Raw genomic sequence first — 18,226 nt, forward strand, 5'->3', positions numbered from 1 at the left:
TGGTCTACAACCGGCAAAACGAGGATAAATGCTTTATTTCTCCTTGTTTTTGATTTTCCCATGTGTGCTACCTTGTGCAGCACACATACAAAGTGTAAATTGCCATTGTTTGTGTATGTACAGGAAGGTGTCCCTTCCTGTACATAAACAAACCTTTTTTTAAAATGCCATTCTGTCACTTTCATGTGTGGTGAGTGAGAGAATGGCATTTAGGATTATTTTTGCGCAGGAAGGGACACCTTCCAATACATACACAATCCTCCCCTGCACACAGACACCCTTGCACTTTGGTGCAAGGGTGCCTGCGTTAGCGCTAAGTTGTTAAACTTAGCTCCATCACAGGGGGAAACGCAAGGCTACACCATATCCTTGTGGCGGAGAGAGGGGTTAAGCCAAGAAGGCTAATGCCTCTCTCTGCCACTTCCTTGTGAATATCCCCCTGAGTCGTTTCTGGGCCAGGAGAGTGGAGTTTGTGGGATCTAGTTGTAGGTGGGTTTTATTATGTCTGTTTTCTCAAAGTGTGTCAGGTATGACAAATGATTTTTGAATAAAATTACAATGTATTATTTTTACATTCTTGGACTCCATTTACAGAGTTAAAAGATAATCACTTTATTAGAGATGTCTGAAATTCGTAATAGCGAAGTTTGGCCTGCTTCACAAAGGTAACTAACACTTTTGATTAAATTTGAGTAAATTTACACTTTTGTGAAAGTTCACCAATACTACTCAATATGTACAAATGCCAATTTACTGCAAAAAATAATAATAATAATAATAATTCCAGCACTAATTATGGCCAATCAGTGGAATGTCTGACATAATATCGACAGACAAAGTATCTACATACAAAAATATCGACACATAAATATCGAAATCAAAAATATCGGAGTTATATCTTTATAAAGGTAAGTACAAAAATATCGGAAAAAAAATATTGTAGTACAAAAATATCGAAATTAAAAATATTGTTTTTTTTAATGTATTAATAATAATGTAAAAATAATTTTAAAATACATATAATTTTACAAATATTAAATAAAAACATTAGAACATTTTAAACAATATTAAGTAATACATTTACATTTAAAATAAATTAAAAAGTCTGCATATAAATTAATATATATACTTACTCCACATATTGCAACAGTAGGAAAAGCGTTGGATACCGTAGGGGTTTAAATTACTATTCCCACTCCAGAGGGTGCAACAGTAGGGAAAGCGTTGGATAGCATAGGGGTAAAAATTACTATTCCCACTCCAGAGGGTGCAACAGTAGGGAAAGGGTTGGATAGCGTAGGGGTAAAAATTTCTATTCCCACTCCAGAGAGTGCAACAGTAGGGAAAGTGTTGGATAGCGTAGGGGTTTAAATTACTATTCCCACTCCAGAGGGTGCAACAGTAGGGAAAGCGTTGGATAGCGTAGGGGTAAAAAGTACTATTCCCACTCCAGAGGGTGCAACAGTAGGGAAAACATTGGATAGCGTAGGGGTAAAAATTACTATTCCCACTCCAGAGGGTGCAACAGTAGGGAAAACGTTGGATAGCGTAGGGGTTAAAATTACTATTCCCACTCCAGTGGGTGCAACAGTAGGGAAAGCGTTGGATAGCGTAGGGGTTTAAATTACTATTCCCACTCCAGAGGGTGCAACAGTAGGGAAAGCGTTGGATAGCGTAGGGGTAAAAATTACTATTGTCACTCCAGAGGGTGCAACAGTAGGGAAAGGGTTGAATAGCGTAGGGGTAAAAATTTATATTCCCACTCCAGAGAGTGCAACAGTAGGGAAAGCGTTGAATAGAGTAGGGGTTAAAATTACTATTCCCACTCCAGAGGGTGCAACAGTAGGGAAAGCGTTGGATAGCGTAGGGGTTTAATTTAATATTCCCACTCCAGAGGGTGCAACAGTAGGGAAAGCGTTGGATAGCGTAGGGGTTAGAATTACTATTCCCACTCCAGAGGGTGCAACAGTAGGTAAAGCATTGGATAGCATGGGAGTAAAAATTACTTCACACACTACTCCCCCTTTAACACATAACACAGTACACATACAAAAAACACAATTAATATAAATATCAATTAATCAATTAATAACAATTAATATTATTAAATTGATGTAATTTTAATTGAACTAATTAACACATATTAATTACCAATTAATTAATAATAAATACCAATAAAGAAATACAATCACTTTAATTATTTACATTTAATTATATGACACCCAATTACCCTATAAACACACAACCCACTACACATAAAAAATAATATCATTTAATCACTTAATAATTATTAATTAACAATTAATTATTAATTACCAATAACAAAAAATTAAATATATTAGCACATCAACTCTAACTATTTTAATTAAATAATTAATAATCTTTTATTACTAATTATTTATTAATTAACAATAACAAAAAATTACTTTTATTACCACATTAACTCTAATTATTGTAATTAACTAATTAATAATAATTAATTACCAATTAATTACTAATTACCAATAACAAAATATTCAATATATTTGCACAATAACTCTAATTAATGTAATTAACTAATTATTATTAATTAATTACCAATTAAATATTAATTAACAATAACAATAAATTAAATATATTACCACATTAACTCTAATTAATTTAATTAACTAATTAATATTAATTATCTACCAATAATTATTTTTTTTTAAAAAATAAATAAATATATAAATTAATTAATTATTATTAAATTACTTCCCACCCTATTCCCCTATAAACCCCCAACCCGCTCTGATACTAAAACGCAAAATGTAAAGTAAATTACTAAATTTCAAACATACATTTAATAACATATTTAACAACCATATAAACAACATAATAAAATACATAACACTAAACATAATTTCGATATTAGTAAATTTCGATATTAGTAACATAAAAACGATATTCTGTCTGTCGATATTTTGGACATCGATATTCTATACCATCGAAATTTAAACTTAGATATTATTGTATATCGATATTTAAATTTCGATATTTTGTCTGCCTACTCAATCAGTGATACTGCAACACTCAGTTTTTAATGGAGGCAAGGACTGAAAATAAGATTCTATGGGAATTCATTTTAAAATAAATTACAATCTTCAAAATATTTAAAATGTGAATAAATATAAATTAATGTAAAGAAAAACTACAAATATTACATATTTGTTATTTAGGTATAAAATATTGAAATATCCTGTTACAAATATACAAAAATAATGTAACACTATACTTTATTGAAAAATGTATTAAAATCCTTTTAATGAATTCTATATATCACTTTTAATCATTAATAAAGTACAGTAAAAATATTTTTTTCTTTAGAGGGAATTTACTTTTTGTTTGAAACTTCATAACAATAATTTTTATTTAATATATTTCCATTTAATTTTAAATACAAAAATAATATAATAATAGTGCTGTGGGATTGTGTTTGTTCTAAATTTAAAGAAAATATCTCAAATTAATTTGTATTAATAAGTAACATAAAAATAATATTTATATATGATGAGTTCAATGCATTTTTAAAATTTTCCCTACACTTTACCATAGGGAGACATCAGAGTAAAGCCATAAGGTGACAATTTTCCAATGACTAGCTAGAGCACAGGATTAAACTGCTAACTCACCACCACTTCCTTCGAACATTCCAACATCTGGGAAAACAAAATGTGAAGAACGAAGACCCTGCTGAAAGAAAGGGACTAAAGAACTTTAGACTCCTCCAGGTATCCAGGGATTAGAATTAAAGTCCAAAGTGTCCAGCTCATAAGAGAGGACTGGGACCATCAAGAACCATGCCTGGAGAGAGGCTAGGGGCCTAGAAGCCTGCAATGAGGCCATGTAATTAACAAAAAAAAAATTCCCAGCAGTAGGATAAAAGTGGAACTTTGTAATTTCTTTCACCTCCAGAACACCAAGACAGGGCGCTGAGCCTTAATCATGGAGGAAATGCTCAAGAGGAAAAGAACACCAGGTTCATCCTGCTCAGAGATTTTTGTGCTTGCAGAGGTGACAGGAGATCTTTGATATTTTCAGAAGGGCCACAAGTGAATGATTATACAGGGAAAGATTAATGGTGTTAGGATGGTGTCCTGCAGTGAGATTGTTACTTGTTTGGCAGTGATATTTTAAGTAAGAGAAGAACCAAGCCGGAGTAGTTCCACGTCGCTATCACAAATTTCAAGTCAAGTGAAGAGTGGTTGATCATGTCAGAAGATAAAGGTCTGGGAGAATTAGAAAGCATGAATCAGCATTGTCAGCATGCGGGCGTCTGTCATCAACTATATGAAATATTGCATTCTAAGTGTCTCACCCTGAAGCCTGACTTTAAGGCATTTGGATGATAGTTTTCTGAGTCATACTCTTTTAGTCTACTCCTGTTTTCTTTCATGCGGTTCGACGGAATTGTGTTAAATTAGGGACATGAAGGAGGGCATGGCCAAGCAGGATGGCTGGCAACACATCCTAAACAGAGGTTCTGCAAGACCCAGAACATCATTTGAAATCCTGTGTTCACCCAGCTTGCAAAAACTATGCTGTGGGTACTGAGTGATTGTGTAATGCTTGGGGCCCTGCAAAAATTAAATGAACATGTCTCTGAGGGAGGAAAGAACTAGAGGATCTCGAGGTCTAAATGGGAATGCATGTCTCTATCTTGACTTGTGGCAGTGAAAATGTGTTTCAATGAAATGCCATCTAGTGTGCTTGTTTTCACAATTTAGGTATGCTTCACCCATCTTGGAAGGGATGTCAGGACACTACAGAGGCACTCGTGAGAAGTAGTCTTCAGGATTTTGATCTTTCCGAATATGATATACAATTGTGTAGTTGTATTCTTCTAATAGCAAACCCCAATTTTCAATGTTAGGAGGCATTTTTGCCTTTGGATTGCCTTTGGATTGCCATAGATGATCAGCAAAGCCTAATGATCTGTTTCAAACATATAAGGCTTCCCATACAAAAAGACAAGCCCACAACACTGCTTAGCATTCTTTCTCAGGTTGTGAATAAGCATGGTCAGTTTGAGACAAACTTCTGCTTGCATATGCCACAATATGTCTTCGAGCATTTGGGGCGCTGTGTGTTCTGCAAGTATGGCACCTAACTCGACAGAGCTAGCGTCAACAACCTCGGTATGAAGCTTTTGATCAAAGTATGCCATTTCAGTAGCGTTCTCGATAGCTTGTTTCATTTTCTGGAAACTTTGATCACATTCATGTGCTCAATAAAAAGAAAAACATTTTTTTATCAAGACTCCTAATGGCTCACTGACAGTGGCCAAGTCTTGTATGTATCTAAAGCAATAGCTGGCCATTCCAAAGAATGAATAGATCAGGTGTCATGCCCCCTTCAGAATAGATATGGCCAAAGAATGTAATGTTGTCTTATAGACTCACATTGTTCATCATTCAAAGTTAAACCTGCATCAGTGAGCAAACAACACACTTGCATGAGAGCTTTGTCATGCTCCTTATGTGTAGCTCCGAAAACCAAGATGTCATCACTATAATTGAAAGCATCCATGACAGGCTGTATGATATGTTGAATGACATCTTGAAATAGCTCTGCAACTGATAGCTCACCGAAATTTAGTTTTTTGTAACGGAACAGACCAATATCGAAAAAGTTGTAATGTGCCTGCAATTCTCCTCGAGTTCTGTTGGACTTGGCCCTTATTGTCCTAAAATCTTTCGCTTTTCCCCCTTAGCCTCTTTTACCATGTGTGAAATAATACCTGCTATGTAATGGCTTGCACAGATTTATTTGTACTGTTGTAAAGAAATGTTACGTTTAAAATAGACGCCATTGCTGTGTGCTTGTGCCTGCCTGCCTGTGGGTTACCAGTCTAGTCGTTTGTTTCCCAACACCCCCAACTTTTGGAGGGAAGCCTGGCACCCAGGGTGCTCTACACCTCCCCCTAAACCAGTTGGCACCGGTTTCCCAGGGAACCTTCTGGAAGTTTCTAGCCCTTTCTGGTAGATGGGGGAGGGGTGTAGAAATAACGGAGCTGCGATACCATGTGCTCAGACTGAACATGGACCTGATTGAGAGGGAACACTCTGCCAGGAGGTACCGCCGCAAGGGCCTGTGTGCCGGCCCCTGAGCCCATCTGTACCCCTCTGCCGGCCACAGGGCCAGTGAGAGCCTTTGCTGTAGTGAGGACCTCTATGTCAGGAGGAGTGCCACTTTATGGGAGATGAATGCTTCTAGGAGCTGCTGTCCTTTACTGATGAGTGCCCACTGTCTGCTGATCCTGCTCAGCCTTGCCTGCCTGCTCTGCTGCCCTAGCACCTTGTGAGGACTATACTGGGACTGCCTGTACTTCAAGGAGGTGAGGAGCGTGGGCGCTACCTTCTTCTGTGGGGCCCTTGAATTGTGAGGTCCTTAGCGCCTTGGGAGAGCTATATTCAAATGGACTGTGCATCCCTGACGCACTCAAGTGCCGAGTGGGCACCCTTCCCTACATTGCCAGAAGAGGAGCACTGTATTTTGTCCCTGAAGCTGGTGGTGCTGTCTAGCACCTGTTGAGCGCTATATTTCATTACCCTGAGGAGGTGAGGAGCATGGGCCCTGCAGCACGTGTTGCCTGGCAGAGCTGTGTACTAAAACACGGCAGGAGCCTACCCCACATTTATGGTCCCTCGCGGGTGCCCACCGCGCGTTATAGCGCTCTTTTCCCTTGTGGGGACAGCGTTTCTACATATTTAAGCTGTGAGTGCCCAACCCGCATTTTGCCGCGTCTTCACCATTAGCGGGTGCCTACCCCACTTTATGTGCTAGTGAAAGCAGCGGGTGCCTGCTAGTGAAAGCAGCGTGTGCCTACCCCGAGTTTAGCCTGCCTTTGAGCACAGCGGGTGCCCACCCCGCTTGTGCACACTGTGATTGGTGTGAAGTGAGGGGGGCCTACCCCGTGGTTGGCTCCTTAACAGTGGGAGCACACCCCGCACTCTAAAATTGTCGCAAATCACTGCCTTAGCCAACGACATAAGAAGAGCCGCCGTGCTGCCCGTGGCGACCCGGAAGTAGACAAGACCTTGCTGGAGCCGGCCGGTAGTGGGTGGAGGCTCTCCGTGAGCAGAGGAGAGCCCCGAGAGGAAGTGGGATCTTTATTGAAGTCCTGGGTCCCTGCCTGCCAGCCTACGGTACCTGTCTGTCAGGACTGCCGGTGGTTGTGGCTGGGATCCAACTGCTGCCCCAGACTGGGGGTGTGTAACGACCGGATTCTCGGACCAGATATAATCAGCTCATCAGAGCACAACCAACCCAGCCGGAACTTAATCACCTCCCTCCTTAGTACCTATTTACAACAAGTATCTTTGTCTCCTACCCAAGGATGGGGAATTAGCAATGTACATGCCTAGGTTTTCTACAATATCACACTTATACTAGTTAGTCTCGCGGCAACCCAGGCCCAGACTATTCTACCCTGGGGCAGTTCTGATTATTTACCATTACACGCTGACTGCAACCAGTGCTCGCTCCAGCCACAATCCTGTGGATATAGGCATCAGTATCCCTCCTGATGCCCTCTCTATCTCTTCACAAGCCACAATCCTGTGACTATAGACACCAGTATCCCCCCTGGTGCTCTCTTACTTTCATTACAAGCCACAATCCTGTCAGTATACGCACCAGTATTCCCCCTGGTGCTCTCATTAATGCCGCCTCCCAACGACGATCACTTTCCTATGAATACCATTAGCTCTTTATGTTGGGGACTCTCTCGCTATTTACCATGGGTATAATACTACAATATTATAGATCACGCAACGATAGCCGAATTAGATGATGTACAACTTATCCTCTACTTCAAGGGCTCCTCTCTCCCTCATTATTCAACCACTGCTTACCTGATCGGGGAGTTGCGTCCGTTCACGAAACAGTACCTGACTAGAAGAACAGGTTACCTTTATGATATAAGAATAAGAGGCACATGCCGATTCACTAAGAACTGGGGTACTTTATTTATCAGAACAACAATAGCAATATAATACTATACTATAACATACAGCCTGGAAAGGAAAATGACAGGTTAGAATGTGCACGCTAATAAGAAAGGGTCGACGTCACCATATTAATATGAAGTCTGGACTCAGCAGTCATCTAGGTTCCCTTCTCATCTGTGCCTTGGCTCGTCTTAAGATCACACTTCTGCAGTCACGAATACACGTCTGCACCGCTATGCTCTGTTCTCTTCACCTTCCTCCAAGTCACTGGAACCTTCCTCTCATCAGCTGCTTTCTCTCTGGCTGTTCTGCACTACTCCTCTCTCCTCTCAGTCACAGACCATCTTCACTTCTCGGCTTCGATCTTATAACTCAGTTTCAGCCACTCTGGTATTCGTTCCCTTAACTAACTGCTTCACTCTGTATGCTCTGATCTTAATGTCAAAGCTCGCCAGCTGCTCCAGCTAAAATATCTTCAATCTTTCTAAGAGAGTATCAGCTGCTCGATCTTTCTCGGACTTTAAAATGGCGACTGTCTGCCCTGAAATAATTGATGGCATTGATGCTAACGGCTAGCTGCCGCCTACAGACTGACTGACTCACTGCCTCATGCTTTCACTAATATGGAAGCTTGTTCCTTCATGGAAAGTTACGGCCAGTAACCTGCCGCCCACCAAATTCTTGTACCTCCCCATACCAAGGACACGTTCCCAGCCGGCCGCCCTGATGTTGTGTCTTCGGAATGGAGAAAAATACAGTCTTTCGATAAGGGCCAGCCTGAGCCGGTTCTCTCCTAGCGAACAACACCTCGTAACTAAAACATTACATTTGACCTAGAAGCATCTGAAGCTGCCGGGGCAGAAAGAAAGATGGAGTCTCTCCCGTTTGAGGCCTACAAGGCCCGAAATAAGCATAACTCCATGGAAGATATACTAACACTCTTACAAAAGGACAGATTATCACTAATACTAATGAATCTATCTCCTAACATAAGTTTATAAGCCCTGATCTAAGGAAAAGGGTACGGAATTATATCAACACGCCTTGTGAATAGGCCCTATTTACGGTTCTAATCCTTTCACTAGAATGATAGTAGACTGAAGTCACCTCCAATCACCTTCCCTCAAAGGAGGGCCGAAAAAGTCGGTCAGAACACTTCACCCTTGACTTAAGGCTACTAATCATTCGCTAAATGGAACTAACATCTGTAGAAGAATAATATGAGACAAAACTAACTGATCTATTTTTCGTGCCAAATCTACAGTATTGGAGTAGGGAAGGAATGCACTGAATAAAGCAGCAAATAGATACTAAAATGCTAATAGGAATCATGATACCCCCTAATATTTGTCGTAGAGAATGTAAGTCAGGTACCCAATTGAAGAGCCAGTCAAACCTGTCATAAAAACTTAAGCATAACTACAGTCTCCCTGGATCATCATTTGGGTAATGTGCATGAAAGACCTTTGGATGTAGCAGTGCTTGTTTCAACTTCTATTGGTAATGATTCTGTTGAAGAAACACACAGTTGTTTGGTCCAATGCTTGTTGATATTGCAGGAATTATGAATATTCATGAGAACTCACGTTGAGCAGGTGCGCTCAACTGACGCTGCCTCACACGTGAAACACAGCCTATAAAAAGGCTCACCGGTTCCCTGAAAGACGCTTCGCTTCTCAGCTTGCGTGTCACTTCAGGAGTTTCCAGGGTTCCGATCTCGGCACCCGGGCCCCGCCCTTCGTCTTGGACACGGCAGCTTCAGCCTACCTGATTCCTCGAGAGCCCAGCGATCATGGAACTCTTCTCCAGTCTCCAGCAGATCTCAGGAACGATTCTTGAGTAACCGGCAGAGGCGAGTCTTCAGACTTCCGGTTGTGCATCGGAGCGACTTTACAGCCGGACCTGCTTTTTCCCTTCCGGCCTCAGAACTTGGGTTTCCGGTCGAAGGAGAACAGTAAGACTTTTCTGTTGTTTTGGGTTGAGAAAACAAACCTTGGCAAATACCAAAACGAACCTTGGTAAAGTTTATAATAGAACCTTGGCAAAGGCAAAATCGAACCCTTTTCTTAGACTTTTCTGGAACTGTACATTTGTTTACATGATACTTTTTGTGGCTCTAGCCTGGCAATCAATATCTGATGTACTGCAGTGACTTAAACTGCAATAATTGATAGTTGAGTAGTGTTTACTTTTTGGGGCTTGTTTTCTTTCTTGTTTCTTTTTTTCACAGAACCCCCTTCTAAGGTCTCACATTAATAAGTGCAAGGTAAGAAAAGGTCACTGCATGCCAAGTGTTGTTACAGTTTCTACTAACCAGTTATTTGATTGGTTAAATGTAACATTCATGCATCTCATGTTTCTGTAAACATTTATTTGGCATATTTATTTTTTCAAAGGTGACTAAAGACTTCAACGAAGTTAAATGTACGTTTTAGATCTTGCACATGAAGTACAGGAATGGGCTTTTCAAATAATTGGTATGTATGTATGTAGTTTATTTAGTATTTGATATTGAGATTGTAGGAATGATGTTAATTAACGTTGGTCTTTAACACAGCTCAACATCTAACTAAACACTACTGATCAGCGAAAGCCCAGAGTGCTTCAAAGGGAGAGACAGTCATCTCAAGAAGAGATCCTGTGTTGTTTCTCTCTCTCACTTTCCTTCCCCCATTCCACTACCCTTTTCCGTCCCCCACTTCCCTGTCCCTTTAGGGGTCAGCACTTGTGACAAGTGTTGAATTCCTTGTCGCATTTGTTGGTTCCTGGAGGTGTTGGGATTAGTCATCTCCAAGACTGAAAGAACCTGGACTCTTGAGGTGGCACGTCTGACAAAACCAGCCCTGGTCAATGTGTTTTCTAACCTCTTCAGTCAAATCATGAAGTTTGTCAATATGAGCCTGAATGGATTTAGTATGATCCGACAGATTAAAACAGCAAAGGCCCTCAAAGTCAGAACAGTCATGTCCATGTTTGAGCAAAAGATAGTCAATAGCAGCCCGGTTCTGCAAGATAGCTCTGCGTTCACCCTGGGCATCTAATAACATGTCAGATAGAATTGTAGAAGTATGATTGATGGATTTAACCATCCAGCAGGCCATCTTCCCGATTGATTTAGCATTATAGACAGCCAAGGCTGGAACACCAATAATTGAAATAGCTAAACTAAGGTATTCAGATTTAGAATATAAATGTAGGGAAGAATCACAGTCTTCATGTAACATCATAGCATCACGAACCACACGGGAATATGTATTAGGATGTGAGGAAAACATCAATAGGCTTAGTCTAGTGATGGCACAAGGGCCTCCAGAAATGTTTGCAGGAATGTAGGGCCAGGAGGTATTACCACAAGAGAAAAGCCATCCAGAAGGTAACAACATTGTACGATAATGGCTAGGGGTAACTACTAAACTTTTACAGGTCATATTATTTTTAACAGAAGTACATGATTTCGGAGGTCTTCGGGAGCACAAAGTTCGTTCATGAGCTGAAAAAGAAGTGGCCGCTTTTAGTTTTGAACGCATACATTCAGTAATTGCATTGGGATCACATGTAGGGAAGAAACATAAGTCTCCCTGAGTAATATTATATGTGGTTATTTGGGAATGAATCGGTGGTATTGGATCTAAAAGTACAGTGCATAAAGGACAATATTCATGGGTTGCGAAATCACCAAGGATCACGTTGGGGCGGGCATTTGATATAATAAAGATATGGGTTAAAGTTTCCAGCGAAGCGGGGACAGCAACCAAACAGGTCGCTAGAATGTCAGTCACCGAACGCATCGGTGTCAGGCAAAAATGTGGAGAGTTGGTAACTCGTTTAGCTAAAGTAGTCCAAAAATTAGATGATGAATCCCACGCAGCAAAGGAACGCGGTACTCGGGTTATCGAATCAACCAAAGTCTGTGGGTTCCCTCCTTTCCCGACGTACAAGACCAAAAGGAGTCCAACGCCGACACATCCTGCAGCAACAATCCAGAGAATGATCAGAAAGAAAATTGAATACAGGTATTATTTATTCTCGTAAGTAACATTTGTCAGCCGGGACAGCTTCCCAGCTATCTTTCCCTGGTCTCATGACTAAAATTGTATTATCATGACCGGTAAAATAATTTCAGCTTATTCAGGGGGATTTTTAGGCGATTGCACCCATACTCTAGCTCCAGGATTATCCTTGGAACCAAAACCTTTTTGTCCTCGCACAGTTAGCAACGTTGGGGCAGTGCCTTTTTGAATCTCACCACTGAAAACAGGCATTATCAGCAACTGAGCAATTCGGTCCGTTTTGTGAAGTAGCAGATCAACCTCACTGCTATTTAGCAGGAGCACCTTAATCTCTCCCTGATAATCGCTGTCAATGACTCCACCGAGTACTTGAATGCCTTTTAAGGCCAGGCCCGATCTAGGGGCGATCAGTCCAAAATTTCCAGTTGGTATACAGACACCAACACCAGTTTCAATGATAACTCGATCTCTGCTTTTAACAGTAGTGTCATTCATGGCATTCAGGTCCAAGCCTGCGGAACCTGGGGTTGCTCTGCATGGAGCCAGTGCTCCGGGGGAAATTTCCCAATACATTACAGTATTGCCAATGGTGTTTGGCTTTGCATCAATAGCTGGAGGGAATAAACGCATTAATGGAGATTCAGCATTTAAAAAGGGACGATTATTCATAATTAACAGTGCTTGACACAAATAATCTCTCCAATTCTTATATTTATTGTCAGTTAATTTTCGCAATTGATCTTTTAGCAAACCATTCATTCTTTCAATAAGGCCTGATGCCTGTGGATAATATGGTATATGAAACACCCATTCAATGTTATTTTCCACACAAAATTCCTGCACCAATCTTCCTCGAAAATGGGATGCATTGTCAGATTGAATTTGAAATGGAACACCATAATAGAGCATAATCAATTCCAATGTTTTAATGGTATTCACTTGGGTAGCTTGTTTACAGGGAAAGGCCACTAAAAGGCCACTGTATGTATCAACAATGGTACAAATGTATTGGCAGTTTTTACTCATAGGGAGTGGACCAATATAATCAATCTGCCAAATTTGAGCGGGCAATTTTCCTCGATGTAAATGACCTTTAACAATTTGAGGTACTTTTCGTTGTCTAGAATGTTGACAAATAGGACAATGCAAAATGGTATCTTTAATCAAATTTAAAGGAATATAAATTCCTCGATTGGCGGCCCACCTGCTAGTGGTTCTCTCTCCAAAATGTCCTGCTTTCTGGTGGGCCCATTTCGCCAACCCCGCCAAATCAGAATCTTGCATGTCCACCACTGCCTCAGCAATTTTAGATTTCTCATCTGCAATATTATGAAAGAATTTGTCAATGGAATCTATCGGGGTATGAGCATCCACATGAAAGATTGTAACAGTACTTTGTGGGAGCATTTCCCAAATTTCTTGCCATAATTCTTTTCCCCACAGTTCTTTTGAATGCAGTTCCCAATTATGAGAATGCCAAGTCGGTAACCAAACCGCCAGTCCATTAGCAGTGAACCAGGAATCAGTAAAAATGTGGCATGTACCAGGTAACTCTTGTTTCAAAACTTGATAAACAGCATATAATTCAGCAAATTGACTACTCTTTCCCTCACCAGTTGTACTCAGCAATTTTTGTGTGATCGGATTATAAGACACTGCCTTCCAATGCCGTTTCTCTCCTATGTACCTCGCTGAACCATCTGTAAACCACACATGGTTTCTGTCCTCCGCGGACAAATCATCAAATCGCTTACCCCACTTAACAGGAGATTCCTGTACTATAGGTACGGAGCAATCACTCCCAGTCTCAGTTGATGGCGCCTGCGCCACTTGCTCATGTAAGGATGCTACACCTTTCGGTCCCACACATGCCCTGTCTTGTATGTACCACTTCCACTTAATCACACTCGCCTCTAGAGCATGTCCAATTCGATGAGTTTTCGGTGAACTCAAAACCCACTGCATAATAGGAATTTCAGGTCTTAAAATCACATCATGTCCCAAAGTCATTTGCTCAGTATCCACCAGAGCCCAGTAACATGCAAGCAATTGTTTCTCAAAACGTGTATGACGCTCACCAGCATCGGGTAACTTTTTAGTCCAGAAACCTAATGGTACTTTATTTTTGCCTTGTTTTTGCCACAAACTCCAATTTGCATAAAGACCTTGCACGGACACATTCAGATCCATATCACCATCGCACACAGGCCACAAATCCAAAGCATACTGAATCGCTTCTTTTGCCAAATTAAACGCATCTTGCTGTAGGTTACCCCGTTCAAACACATTCTTTTTGCGAGTGACTCGATATAAAGGGGCAAATATCTGACTCAAATGTGGAATATGTTGGCGCCAAAAGCCAAATAAGCCAATGAAGCTTTGGGCTTCTTTCCTATTTCTTGGGACTGCAAAATCAAGAATTTTCTGTTTCACTTGTGGAATCACCTCTCTGTGACCTTCATGCCAATTGATGCCTAAAAATGTTACCCTTTGAGATGGACCTTGCATCTTATCGGGATTGATTTCCCAACCTTTTTCACATAAGCAATCAATGATTTGATCTAACTGGGTCTGAACTTGGTCTTGTGTCTCACCTTGAATTAAAATGTCATCAATATAGTGACATATCTTGATTTGCGGGTGTACAGATATTTCAGACAAATGTTCCGCCACCAGCCAGTGACAAATCGTAGGACTGTGTACATAGCCTTGGGGAAGACTTTTAAACGTCATTTGACGTCCATTCCATGTAAAACTGAATTGTTCCTGACACTCGGGGGCAATCGGAATTGAAAAGAAAGCATTGGCAATATCAATGGACGCATACCATGTACCTGGATGCTTTTGAATTCTTTCAATTAAAGTAATAATGTCTGGTACTGCAACAGTCAAAGGGGGTGTATGTTTGTTCAATTCGCGGTAATCAACAGTCATGCGCCAAGAATTATCACTCTTTCGCACAGGCCAAACGGGATTATTCCAAGCAGAAGTAATCGGAGTTATAACACCTGCATCCACCAAATCCTGAATAGTAGCACTAATTTCTTCATGGCCACCTGGAATACGGTACTGTTTCTGAGAAACAATTTTTGTAGCCTGGGGAATTTTTATGGGGGGCATCCTTAAACGACCAACCCGTACAGGTCTGGACGATATATAATGTTTAGTTCCAAATTGATAACAGCCGTCATCTAAATGCAAAGTCATTCCTTTCAAAATGTCAATTCCAATTATGTATTCCAAAAGTGGCACAACTAATACAGAATATTCTTTTTGGGGGATTCTGCCTATTCTCATTTCAAGTGCAGTTTGCACTGCGGGGGTTTCCTTTCCACCTAAACCAGTAATTGTGAAAAATTGGCCTTTAAATTTCTTTGATTTTCCATGAATAAGAGTGGCCTCCGCTCCCGTATCTACCAATGCTCGGGCCCTTTGGATATTACGATGTTTCCAGAAAATTTCAATATCTACATAGGGTCTATTGTCTTTGTGAGCCCACCTGCGTATTGGAGCTTGACCTATTTCCTAGTCATTTTTACTGCGTTCTGTCAACCAGGACAAATCAGGGTAAATGCTTTCATACTTCTTGGGTGTCAAAACATCATGTTCATATCATCTCCATTACGAAATGGATTCCTATCATCTGTATGGTACTGTGAATTTCGATCGGAAAGTCTGTGTCGATCCTCCCTTCTCCTCAACTCAGGGGACTGATCCCTTTCCTCTCTATATCTGCTGTTAGCATGGTCATCTCTCCCCCTTTCTCTTTCCCCCTCTCGCCCTCTCTCTTTTACACGCCGAGGGGACACATCACGTTCATACCGTCATCCATCACGCCAATCTGAATCATCACGACGTCTTTCATCCCCACTGTCATCAGAATATTCACAATCACAATCATTCTTTCGCACACGTCGGGCACCCTCCCTCTGATCCAGACCACGCTTGCGAAACATGTCCCACAAGCGATTATTAGGTTCACCATCAATGTCTTCCTTTTTCACACCATCAGCCAACAGTGCAAGAAACATATCAAGTCTAGAGAACTTATAATCGCCAGCAGTACGACCCTCAGGTCTGGACTGCCTCTCAGGTTTAAACCAGTCACCCAACTCACCAAGCTGACGGACAGATTCAAGCACCATAGACAAAGCATTGCCAGTTTGATTAATTTACAAAGTCATCATAGCCTGCTTATAGGCAACAGGAGAAGAACGGATAATGTGATTACGCACAGAAGATGTTAACAAACCATCCAACAATCTGTCAGCCGTACTCAGAAAAATCGCAGTTTTCATCACCTCCTCTTTCAGCCGTTGCGCTGTATCACGCAAGGTGTACCACGGCTTGTCATTCACAGGCCAATCAGATTCAGTAGGGTATTTATGATTACAGCCATCAGTCGCTAACTGAAGCAGACTAATCTGGCCAGCAGCATTATAATTCCGAAAATGATCTTGTACAGTAGAATCGGAACTCAAAGAACAAAATTTCAAGGCATCTCCTGCATCTAACATGATACCAGCAGCGCCCAACTCATAAAGGCGCACCATCCATGTAAGCAAGGCCTCACCAGGCCATTGTCAAAATCGTTGCAAAATGTCACTAACTTCCTGTTGCGTAAAATCTTCCAAACTATCCAAAGGAACACCATTTGGATTACCAGGAGCTTGTTGTAATTTTCGTCGAAAAACCGGATGCGCAGAAACCTCCGGACGAGCATCAGAAGAAGCCCGATCCATAGATTTAGAGGAACAATCAGAATGAGAAACGTCATTAGAATGGGAAGAGCGACAACGGTCGCCAGAATCATCATGTTTGTCACAAGAAGTGGATTTACAGTCACGTCCGGAGCGAGAAAACTCGCGCCTGTCAGATTCCTCAGCCGAGGAACCAGAATCATTTGAGTCCCAGATATTATCATCCCATTCATCGGGGTTCCAGTCCAGTCCGGCTTTGGCCACGACCAGACGCACCTTCCGATTACAAACACGACCACGACAATTCTTATATTTGTATTTCGCAATTTGAACAGCAGCCCTTTCGGCTATTGTCTGATAAGTCTCAAGTTTGTCGGCAAGCAATTTATTTTGACATCGCAAAAGAGTATGAGCATTTTGCACTTCAACAAACTTTTCTTCCAGATCCACATATTGTGTCTGCAATTTTAAAAACTTCTCATGTACAATCCTGTACGCAGTCAAAATAATCCAACCTCTGCGACCCAGAATAGGAAGCTCCTCACCCTTCACTACTGGCGCTTTCTGTAAGCAAGAAATCACATTAGCCGGCTCCGCCAGCTCCAAAGAAGAACTCCAATTCTCACTCAAACCAGTAGAATCGGCCCACTCACGGGCCAAGGCCTCGTAAGGCGTTGATTCCCAGCCGGGAATTTCAACAGGCAATTTGAAAGTAGATTTCGACCTTCGCAAAAACATTTTAACAAACCAAAAAGATATATATAACTATTAACAAATAATATACAAAATAAACCACGTACGAGCCGAGCGCAATCCAACAAGATAAAAACAATACAGCGCACACAGGCTTCGTAAACAGTTCGTGACGCCAGATGTAACGACCGGATTCTCAGACCAGATAGAATCAGCTCATCAGAGCACAACCAACCCAGCCGGAATGTAATCACCTCCCTCCTTAGGACCTATTTAAAACAAGCATCTATGTCTCCTACCCAAGGATGGGGAACTAGCAATGTACATGCCTAAGTTTTCTACAATATCACACTTATACTAGTTAGTCTCGCGGCAACCCAGGCCCAGACTATTCTACCCTGGGGCAGTTCTGAATATTTACCATTACACACTGACCGCAACCAGTGCTCGCTCCAGCCACAATCCTGTGGATACAGGCATCAGTATCCCTCCTGATGCCCTCTCTATCTCTTCACAAGCCACAATCCTGTGGGTATAGACACCAGTATCCCCCCTGGTGCTCTCTTACTTACATTACAAGCCACAATCCTGTGGGTATACGCACCAGTATTCCCCCTGGTGCTCTCATTAACGCCGCCTCCCAACGACAATCGCTTTCCTATGATTACCATTAGCTCTTTATGTTGGGGAATCTCTCGCTATTTACCATGGGTATAATACTACAATATTATAGATCACACAACGATAGCCGAATTAGATGATGTACAACTTATCCTCTACTTCAAGGGCTCCTCTTTCCCTCATTATTCAACCACTGCTTACCTGATCGGGGAGTTGCGTCCGTTCACGAAAC

This window comes from Lissotriton vulgaris, chromosome 8 (genome assembly GCF_964263255.1).
Source record: "Lissotriton vulgaris chromosome 8, aLisVul1.2, whole genome shotgun sequence".
NCBI classification, from domain to species: domain Eukaryota; kingdom Metazoa; phylum Chordata; class Amphibia; order Caudata; family Salamandridae; genus Lissotriton; species Lissotriton vulgaris.